This window comes from Furipterus horrens, unplaced genomic scaffold (assembly GCF_987537825.1).
Source record: "Furipterus horrens unplaced genomic scaffold, mFurHor1.1.pri manual_scaffold_3, whole genome shotgun sequence".
Taxonomy (NCBI): Eukaryota; Metazoa; Chordata; class Mammalia; order Chiroptera; family Furipteridae; genus Furipterus; species Furipterus horrens.
The window spans coordinates 19,062,055-19,073,412 of record NW_028327173.1 but is presented as its reverse complement, the minus strand read 5'-3'; positions in this window follow the sequence as shown (position 1 = coordinate 19,073,412).

The following is an 11,358-nucleotide window of genomic DNA, read 5'->3' as shown; positions in this document are numbered from 1 at the left end:
CACACCAAGACACATAATTAAAATGCCAAATGTTAAAGATAAACAGAGAATCTTAAAAGCAGCAAGAGAAAAGCAGAGAGTTATCTACAAAGGGATGCCTATAGGACTATCAGCTGATTTCTCAAAAACTTTGCAGGCAAGAAGGAACTGGCAAGAGTATTCAATGTGATGAAAAGCAAGGACTTACAGCCAAGATTACTCTATCCAGCAAAGCTATCGTTTAGAATAAAAGGGCAGATAAAGTGCTTCCCAAACAAGGTCAAGCTGAAGGAGTTCACCATGGCCAAGCCATTATTGCATGAAATGTCAAAGGGACTTAAGAAAAAAAAGACGATCAAAACTATGAACAATAAAATGGCAAAAATACATATCTATAAACAACTGAATCTAAAAAATAAAAACAAAATCCAACTAGGCAAACAAGAACAGAGATTGAATCATGGATGTGGAGAGCATTCCGATGGTTGCCTGATGTGCAGGGCATGTGGGGGAAAGGGTGAAGAGGTGAGGGGATTAAGGAGTACAAATAGGTAAGTACAGAATAGCCACGGGGATGTAAAAGTACAGTACAGGAAATGGAGTAGCCAAAGAACTTATATGCATGACCCATGGACATGAACAATGGTGGGGGGACTGCCTGAGGGAGTGGGAGTTGCTGGGCAGACGGGGGCAAAGGGAAAAAAATTGGAACTACTGTAACAGCATAATCAATAAAATATACTTAATAAAACAAAATAAAACACATATGATAGTAATGCAAAAACACTATAATGTAATGTATAATTATTGCCCCCTCCCCTTTGTGGAGGAGGAAACTGAGGCTCAGAGAGGTGAGGTCATTTGCCCTGAATCACACAAAAGCTGTGATGTGATTCAAACCTAGGGCGTCCTCATCTGATGCCTTTCAACAAGTAGTCATCAAACTCCTACCTGTACACCCCACAAGGATGGGGAGCTCTTCACCCATCAAGGTAGCCCATTTCATCTCAGGACAGCTTTGACTGCAGGAAAGTTCTTCAGGCCACATGAAGGACAGTAACTCCTCTTCCATGTGGCAGCCCATCCTTAGGTGAAGACAACGCTCGTTTCTACAGGGTTTTTCATCTCCAGGTCCAACAGCCCTGTTGCCCTCAGCGTTCCTCATCATGCGTCCTTCCCACAGCTTGCTCCTCTGACTGCGCTGGAGGTCACATCTCCTACCTTGTCTGACAAAGTGCGATGCAGTTCTTCAAGGAAGAACTTACAGGGGAGAACAGTGCTAAACACATAGTAGCAGAAATAATTTCAGTGGGATCAAACACAACATTGCACCCTTCAACGCCTGCAATTAAGTAGTAACCATGGCACTCAGCCAGAACTCTCAGAGTGCACCTTAGAAGAGAACGGGTGCTCTCAGTGAGGGGAGCTCAGACCCCCCGTGAACAGCTGGGCTCACTCACTCTGCGAGGTGGGAGCATGGGCCCTGGATGAGAGGAGTCAGGGCAGGTCTGGGCCGGACCCCTCGGGTTGGCACATGGTGGCCAGGCCTGCCTCTCTACAGGCAAGGCTGGAAAGCGTTTACAGGTCTTCAGCCTCCTGCCCATGAGATACATCCCACCATAGAGCCAAATCAGGGAGGAGAAAAGGAAGGGCCAGCAGCAAACACCTTCTGGGAGTCTGTGGTTTGCACGGGAAACAAATGCTGTCCAGCTGGACCTGCTGGCGTGAGAGGCACCGTGGCCAGTGGAGAAATCTTGGCCCTTGGGGTATGAAATTCAGCTCTTATGAGCTATGTGACCCTGGGCAAATCACTCACAATTCTGGGCCCCAGTTTCCCCACTAGACAGATGGTGCTAATAGTAAATCACCTCTCAGGATTTGTTTTATTATTAAAATCAAATGATGTGTTGTCCCAGACATGTTCTCAACACATATCCAGTCCCTTATAAAGCAACGGCGAGGAAGACACAGAGGGCTAGCTGGGAGTCTGGATAGCTGTAAATACAGATTTCTGCTCTCCTTCCTCTCACTGCACCTTGGACCAGCCTCTAGCTGGCCTGGCCCTTTATACAGAACACTCCTCTGGCCCGAGCTCCTCTCCCATGCGCTCCCAAATTTGCTCTGTGCTCCACCTCTGTCTCCAGACCCTTCCCACTCTTCTCTGTACCTGCCTTTGGGGACTGGACTCTCTCCGATGCTCCGAGTTGGTCCCATCTGCGAACTCAGATGTGAATGCTCTGGTTCGGGAGACCATGGTGAAGTCATCTCTGCTTTGAAACCAGGCATGTGCCAGTCATTCAGGAATGTGTGTGGGCCATGGGGTTTGGTCTGGATGGCAGGAAGGGCAGCTCTGCTCCTCTGCTTTCCACCCGCCTGGCCCTTCACCAAGGACCAAATCCAGCTGGATGAACCAGGAACCCAGTGCATGGTTGGAGCACCTACTATACATCAGGAACTTTACATTTATTAGTTCATTTGATCATCACAAGAAGCACCTATTCCCATTTTGTTGATAAAGAAGCTGAGACTCAGAGCAGTAACTTGGCCCAGGGCTCGTGGCAGGTGTGTTCCTGGGACACAGTTACATCAAGCTCTCTCTGGCTCCTAGGCCCCGTGATTTGCCCAGGGTCCTCCCTTTAGATCCAACAACAGGTCACATCACACAAGGTGCCTCAATTGGCCACACACCCTTCACAACATTCAGAGATGACGGAATTCATCACTCCCAGGGATGACCACAGCTCCACCCCTCTCTCACTCTGTGATTCTGTCCCTTGTACAACAGGTGAGTATATTTGCAGGGAGTTCCTAATGGCCAGTCAGGTCCCTCTGAGGACTATCATACATCTCCCATAAAGATATTCATTAGTCTGTCTGACATCAATACAGTTCTCAGGTTAATATGTTTAACTTAATGAGGCATTTATATTCAGTTAGAAAACTCCTGAAGAAACATGTTTTCTCCTGATGCACTAAGCTGCTTCTGACTGGCTTCTTCATTAGCTGTGAGCTGAGCTTAAATTAATTTGTGTAAAACTTGTCATTTCTTAGGGGAAGAAACAGGAAGGAGATCCGCACTTGGCTCTGTGATATGTCCCCCTTTTGCCTGTTTGTTCCCTCTGCTCCCTCACCACCTGTCCCAGTCCCCGAGGGGACAAAATGACCAGGGGCCAGCTATGATGAGTGATGAAAACAGTGTCTGAAACTGAGCAACAGGAGGGATTGGAGCATGAAAGGGGAGCTCTCACGTGGTGACCGACAGTGGACAGAGCATGGAGTCCAGATGGCCTGTCTCCATCATCGCCAGCTTTGCCGGGGTCACTGTGCCCAGCACGTAGTGGGCACTCAATGGATATTTGTTGAATGAGGGAAGTAGATGCTTAACAAATGGTAGTTTTATTATTATTCTAGTAATCATGTGGTCTCAAAAGGGAGAAGATAGCCACTGTCCCAGAAACAGCTGGCAGGTGAGCCAGTGTTCATGACTCCTGGCCCAAGGGCCAAGGATGACCCAAAGGCCAATTATTTTTGATGATTAGACCAGTGGATATTCCCACATCCTCTCCCCTCGGGCACTGGAGCCACTGACAGCCCCGAGAAGCCGGCCAGTACGCCCGCCTTTCCTGCAGAAGTGGGCTGCCAGGCTATGACAACTCACTGCCTGTCCTTGCACCCCCAAATCAGAGACCAGCACCCATCCTGCTTGCTCAGTGGCCAAAATCCACTCTGAGAGCAAGACTGGTTTGGCTTTCTTGTGTTCATAGCTGGGGGATAGGTGTGGGTCGGGGGTTTACAGGCAGGCAGAGCTGTGAAATCAGAGACCAGTTGGGCAGCTTGGCCATAATCCAGGCAGGAGAGGATGGTGGGAGGCATAAAGAAACCTCTGCTTGCAAGGTTGCTGTGGATGTTTGTCGAACATGTGGCTCGGCGCCTGGCACAGGAGGTGGTGACTGGTCAGTAGCGTGTGGCTGGAGCTGTGATGTCTACAATGGAATCTCTTGGCTGCCCGGCCCCATGTCTCTTGGCCCAGCAGCTGTGGCCAGTCTCTCAAGCAGATGAAACAATCTCTGAGGCTGCAAAGAAAATTTGCTGATGATGAGTTGCAGGGGGGAGTCCCTTGAAGATGAGGTGTTCACAGCAGTAGAGAAAGATAAGAGGGCAGGACTAGGTAGGTGAGAAACACGAATCTTTTACATGCTCAACATGTGCTTAAGCATTTTGAAAGTGAAGGTAACCTTTGCAGGCTCTGTCCTCTTCTCAATTTAAATAAAGTGAGTTTATGGCATGAAAGTACCTGCGATGACTGCATTCTCCCAGGTCAGACCTTTTCTTCCTGTGATATACTTTCTGGATGGAATTGTAACTAGATTTAATTACATCAGTAACATGCTATGTTCACATGCGTGAGCAGTCACATGTGTTTCTTTTGGACTGAGACTGGAAGCCACTCTGGATCAGTAAATGTGGTTTTTAAGTGCCTATGTTGGGAGGGTGGGGGTGGGGTCGGAGCAGCAAAGACAGCCTCAGGGCAAATCAGCCTTCAGCTTTTCAAAGGCAGCACTTCCTGCTTGTTGGCTTTGTTCTCTCTGAATGTTTCTGACAGAGTTCAGAGGTGAGAGCAGACATCACTCAGGTGAGTACAGAGTAGGAGCCACAATGTATAAAATAGAGCTACGGTACCAGTCGGTGTACAAGGCTCCTTCTGAGTTGAACAAGTTAATAAAGAAGTCCAAGTGGAGCCCAAATGGAGAGCAGGTGGGAGGAATGCCCAGGATGGACAGGTCGCTGTTCCAAGTCCTGCCTTTCTCACTTGGGTCCAGGATCAACTGTCAACCACCAGTTCCTACACTTGCCTGGGGGTTTCTCTGGTTACCAAATCCCACCCTGATGCCCTGTGTGGCAGAACTTAACTGTCTGAGCAATCGCATCCCTGCCCTGGGAAGAACCCTCAACCAACTCAAGGTTGCTGGTACTGTATACAAATACCCAGTTCCCACGCCATCCTGGGTCCTGTTAGGTAGCTCTGGGATGCATGTACTCCACACTGCCTTCCAGTTTCCCATCTGATCACCCTCCGGTCACCCACAGTGGTAACTGAGGAGACAGCACAGCCCTTATTGGAGGGTTTCTTCTCCGCTCTCACCTCCTCACTACCCTCATGTGCTTCCTTCACCTCCCAACATAACCTCAGGCACTGAATCCTTGTCATAGGTTCTGCTACCAGGGGACCCAAAACTAAGATGATAACAATGGAGAAATAGAGAAGGGCACAGGAGTATTCTGGGTGGGTGATTATCCACAGGTATGCACATTTATGGCATGTATACTTCCCTCTATGCATATTTTATGTTATACCACACTAAAAAGCATGTTTTAAATAGAACAGGGCCCTTTTTACTGAGATGTCCAGAATATACGAGCAGGGAAGAAGTGGCAGAAGCCACACTGGACAGACACCCAGCCCACAGAGCACACGCACAAAAAAGTTAATTTGTCAAATGATGTGCAAATGAGTTAATTAATTAGAAAAAACCTGAACCAGTGAGGAAACTAATGAACCGAAGAATAATGAATAATAAATGCATGAACGAGCTGATGAATAAAGAGCACATTTCGGGATGAGTGAGCGAATGAACCCGTGACAGAGGAAACTCCATGATGACTGAGTGAGCGGCTGAGCGCAGAAACGGACAATGGAAGGACAGGTGAGTAGCAGAAGCAGGAATGAACGAACCAAGGAGAAAAGTAAGGAGTAAATGAACACAGGACTGAGTGTGGGAAGGCATCAGTGAACGAAACAATAAATGGATGAAAAACACTGAGGAAATGGATGACTGAATGAGAAGACAGAAAGCATAAAAAACAATAAGCAGAGAATCACTGTATAAATGCACGCGCGGGGGATGGTTCAGTGCGTCCTGGCCGGGTGTGAGGGGAAGGAATTGGTAGACCAGAAAACTCAGCTCCGAGGGAGCTCACACACCTGGGCGCCCAGGACTTGGCAGATCAGTGTGTGCCTCTCAGAGGCATTTCCTAAAGTGACTTCAGTTCGGATTTAAGAAGAACACTGTTAAGCAAATGTGAATGATGCCACGAGGAACTCACTCCCTCGGATGAACTGGGTTCAGTGGGAAGAGCTAAATGGAACTGACTATGTGGTTTTCACAATTAGCTCACAGATAATTTCCCGTCATGCAGCCAAACCCCAGTGTGATTTTAATAATACTATTAAAATAACTACTTGCGCTGTCTCCTTGCAAATGAACCTCTGGAAGGAGTAATTAATGTCACAAGGGAAAGACTGCTGTGTGGCTCAGCAATAAAGGAAAGGAGGGGGCCCTGTCACTGGGATCATCCTGTGAAACTCCACAAGGAGGCCTTGAGGACTGAGTCCCCCCCACTGCCATTGGCTCTGAACAAAGCACTCGCCCGTCTGGACCTCAGTGCCTTCCCTGTAAGATGAGGTCGGTTTCCCTAATTCCCAGCCTCCCTGGGGGAATTGGGGCAACCTTGTTCTAGTCAGGGTTCCTCCCTGCCCCTACCTTGTGCCAGGGCACATCCCCCGTCACAGGGTCAGGAGGTGGCGCCTCTCCCACAGATTAAGGGAAAGAATGCGCAGCACCTGGGATACGGCAAACACTCACATGTGGTTGCTGCTGTTACCAACTCTGTGAAGAGTAAATATTAAGCAGAGACTGTCTCGGGAGAGAGGCTTCCTGCCTCTTTGTCCTTTTGGAAATTTCCCCAATGGACTGCTTAAGCCAGTCTGATAACCTCTTATTCCTCTGATAAAATAAAGCTTGACTGCAGAAAGCCTTGTCGCCAAAGCTTTATGGTCACTGTGAGGTCCACAAATGCATTTCTTACACAAGCCCGGGAGCAGCCCCTGGCCCGTGCCGGCGTCATCCTGCACTGGGGCCAGGACGGGCAGAGCCTCCTTCTGCACCCACCACTGTGGCACGGGGCGTCATCCTCTAATTGTGCAGATGAGGAAACCGAGGCTCAGAGACTGACAGCACTTCAACAGCACAAGAACAGATATTCCCAAGCACCTGCCATGGGAGACCCAGCAGTGAATGAAGTCCCTGCTCCCATGGAGCCAGCGTGGTACTGGGGGACATAGACCATCAGGGTTGGAGGTATAAAATGTGTCAGGAGGTGATATGTGGGAAAGAAAACAACACAGCTGGACATCAGGTGGCCTTGTTTGTCCTGATGAGAGGCTGGCTTGTGTCCTTCTACCGTGTGGCTTCTCAGGGCTGCTCCCTGCTGGGGACACCCTGGGCATAAAGGACATTCTTCTAGGAATAATGGGTGTGTGGAGTAGGACCCAGGACACTCCACTCATTCATTTACTTATTACCCAGGTCGGCTCTGGATACAAGGCCGGGAAACCAGACAGACAGGTCTCACTCCCAGAACTCACACTCCAACCGGGGGCCTGACGCCTACAGGTCTGCACAGGTCAGCGGGGTCATGCCAGCTCATGGCCTGTCGAAGCCTCAGGTTCCCTGCCTTTGCGATGCAGGTGGTAAGAGCCTTTATTGACTGGTCACCCTGTGCTGGGAATGCTGCTAGGGTTCACACGCTTCACCTCTGCCCAGCCTGAGGCTGTCCTGTGACCCACGAAGTACGGATTAGGAAACCGAGGCCCAGGAAGGTGACGTCAGCTGCTCAAAGTCATAAAGTCAACAAGCAGTTTCAGGGTCAGAGGACTCCCGTCTGTGTCCAAGCTCGGCCGCGGCCCAGCTGGTGACCTCGGCAAGCCTCTCACCTCTGAGCCTGTTTTCTCTTCAGTAAAGTGACAATGACAGCAGTGCCGCGTCCCAGGGCTGTGGTGAGGGGTAAGCAAGACGGTATGTGGGACACACATGGGACTGTGCCTGGCACAGAGGGACTGTGGCATGAGGCTAGCTTCTGCCTCATGGTGCTTGCTGTACTCAATCCTCCTGGCAGCCCTTAAATGGAACACCCTATTATAACCCTTGAACAGAATGTACTGTTATCTCCAGTGTACAGAGGAGCAAACCAAGGCGCAGAGGAGTGGAGTCACTTGCTAAAGTCACAAGATGATGAATAGCAGAGTCAGATTCTTTCATCTCCTTGTGCATTCATCCATCCTGGTTTTCTCCTTGGCGTCTTTCTTGTCAGTCTTTTGTAGATATTTCCTCCTGTCCATTATATCCATCAAATAGTCTTCATTACTTTTCTGCTTCTGCTGGTTTCAAAAGACTGCATCTTGTTTCTTTCAGTTATCAGCTACCTTAAATGAAAGAAATGTATTTGTTTAGATTTAACACAGTCTAAAGCTAACCAGCATCCCACCCCTCCCTTTAAATGACACCAAGACCTTCCAATATCTTAACTCTAATCGCCCTCTCATCTTAGTGTTGGTTTCATCGAGTGCTATGATCCTATCTTCTCCTTCTACTTCTCACAACTGAGTTCTTACTGTTGTGATTGGTTTTCCTCTTGTTTCACAAAGTCCGTGAGTAACTAGATTTACCCAAGTCCATGAATATTTCTGCATGTGTTTCCGGCTTTCATCCTACTCCTTCCTTTTAGGCTCAATGTTCTTCTTTTGGAAGTGATCTTTTATTTGTTCTTTTAGCAAGAACTGGTGAGTAGTAAACTGTCTCAGTTTTTATGTAGAAATATCTTTTTTCCTCAATGTCAAGTGATGCTTTAGCTAGAATTAGAATTCCCTTTTGGTAGTGATTCCTCTTGACACCAAAAATATTTTCCCACTCTTCTCTGGTCTTTAATGTTGCTGTGAAGTAGTCTTCTGTCGATCTGTCTTTCTTTAGCTGATCTGACCTTTCTCTGGTTGCCTTTTTTTTTTTTTTCTATATTAACTACTTCTAATGCTTATCCAGAGTTCCCTCAGGCTTCCTTTTATTTACTATTACTTCACCAGTTCTAACCTGTTCCAACACTGTAGATTAGTTATGCCTGTATAAGAACTTTTTATCAATAGAATATTACAGTATGCTCCCATTTGTGTCTTGTTTTATTCCTTCTCAAAATTATCTTTGTAGTTGTAGTTCATCAATTCCTATTGATACAGAAACAGGTAGAGGTATAGGTAAATCTCAAAGTAGATCTAGGCCTAGATATAAACATAGATTTTTTAAAACATTTCTTAGGATGCATAGAGCTTCTTGAATCTGAAAACCATCTCTCATAAATTCTGGAAATTCTGGGTCCTTATAAGTTTGATGATTTTTCTTTTTCATTCCTTCTTTTATTATATTCTAGAACCCCTATTTAACATATGGTGAATCATCTTATTCTAATCTAACATCTCTGAATATCACTTTCATGTTTTCCACTAATTTACTTTTCTGACCTATATTCTGGAAAGTTTCCTTTTGTCTTTATTCCTGTTCACTTATTTTCTTCTTAGCTTTGCTTAATCTGTTACTTTATTCATTCACTGAGTTTTTATTTCAAAAGTTATGTATTTTATTTTTAGGTAAATATTTCATTTCCCAATATGCCTGCTCTTTTTTCATAGTATCTGGTTCCATTCTTGTGATATTTTTAAAGATTTTTTTTTAGAGCACTTTTAAGTTCACAGCAAAATTGAGAGGAAAGCACAGAGATTTCCCACATACCCCCTGTCCCCACACATGCACAGCTTCTCCCGTTATCAGCATCACTCAGCAGAGTGGTACCTTTGTCACAACTGAGGAACTGACAGTGACAAATAACAATCGCCTAAATTCCATAGTTTATGTTAAGATTCACTCTTAGTGTTGTGCATTCTATGGGTTTGGACAAATGTATAATGGCATATATAATGGCATGGAAATATTTGTATGTATGCTCCCAATACCCTCTGTGCTCCACTGGTTGATTCCTCCCCCACCATGGATCCCTCTGTGCTCCATCTATTGATCCCTCCCCCGCCATTCTTATGGTTTTGATTTTTTCTTTTATGTCTTTATTTGAAGCAGGGCTGTATTAGCGTTTCCCTTGCAATCATCCTTTGGGTCATCTTCCTACTCTTCTTTGTCTGCTCCCCCTCAGGTATGAGGTCCAGTCTCCATTTGTTTTGGAATTGTGGTTTTTGAGCTCCTCTTCAGTGGGCCTGTCTCTGTGGGAATTCTGTAGCCTGAGTGGAGGACATAGACCTACTGGACTTTTCTGGATTGGCTTCTTCAGCTGCCCCGGAGGTATCATCAGTCTGGGACCAGTTAGGGATTACTTTCTTGGCTTCTTTGTTCAGAAATCAAACTTAAGAGGTAAATTAAAACCACAAGCTCAAAAAGGGTACAGACCTGTGTTCACAAATTTCCAAGCGAACTCTCTGTGTTGTTGCTCTGCCCAGGGTCCAGACAGAGACAGACAAGTTTCCCTGCAATCTCCTAGTTCCTTGGAATAGATTATAATTTTCTAACATACTATTGCACTGAAGATGTATTAATAGCTCTTCAAAGGTCTCAGCTCTGTGTGGGGACCAAATACACAACTCCCAGGTTCCCACGAGCACTAGGCCTCATTTGTCCATGTGACATTAAGCCCAAGTCCTTAAGTTACCAAGATTCATCATCTCACTCCCACCCCCAGCACATCGGCTCCAGTTCACACATTCACTACCCTGGTTGTCAGTTCTTCTCTGCTCCCTGGGGATGTTTCTGTCCTTTTTGTTATATTTGATCAAATGTTTCTAAAGTTTGCAGAGGGAGGGTTTTCAGGACCAGGAGTCAAAACCCAGCCTCTGAGCTGGTTCTTTCACCTGTGCCACCCACCCCAGGCCCGTCTGGGCTCACTGAGTCTGACTGCACCTTGCAGTGTCCATGGGGCTGGAATATGGGCAGATTTGGAGCACAGTGGATGCGCTTGCTTACATCCTTGGGAACATGCACATGTCCACAGGGATGTGTTCGGGGTTTGTACCTGTGCCTGTGTGTGCCTGGGTTCGCATGGGCAGGTATCTGAACTTCTGTGTCTGAGGCCTGTATCAGTGACAGACATGAGTGCAAACTTATGGGGCACCACGTTCTGCTGTCTTTAGGGGAAGACCAGTCTGGATTCATATGATCTGAAAGTGGAAAGAAGGCAGCCTGGGGCTCTATCAATAGCCCGAAATTTGGGTTGGCCACACCTGGGTCGCCACTTGGGCAGTAGTACTTTCTAGATGTGTGACTTTGGGCAAGTCGATTCTCCTTCCTGAGCCTCCACTGGAAACTGGAGATAGCACAGCCCACCTCAGGGTGTTATGAAGCTTGAGATAACTCACAGGCCAGGCACCAAACTGGGCACCTGAGGAAACGGATCAGGAGCCTCAGCTCTGTGCTCTGTCAGGGCAGACAAACCTGGGTTCAAGGCATCATCCAGAAAGACATGTTTGGGTTGAGCCTCAGAGCATCAGAT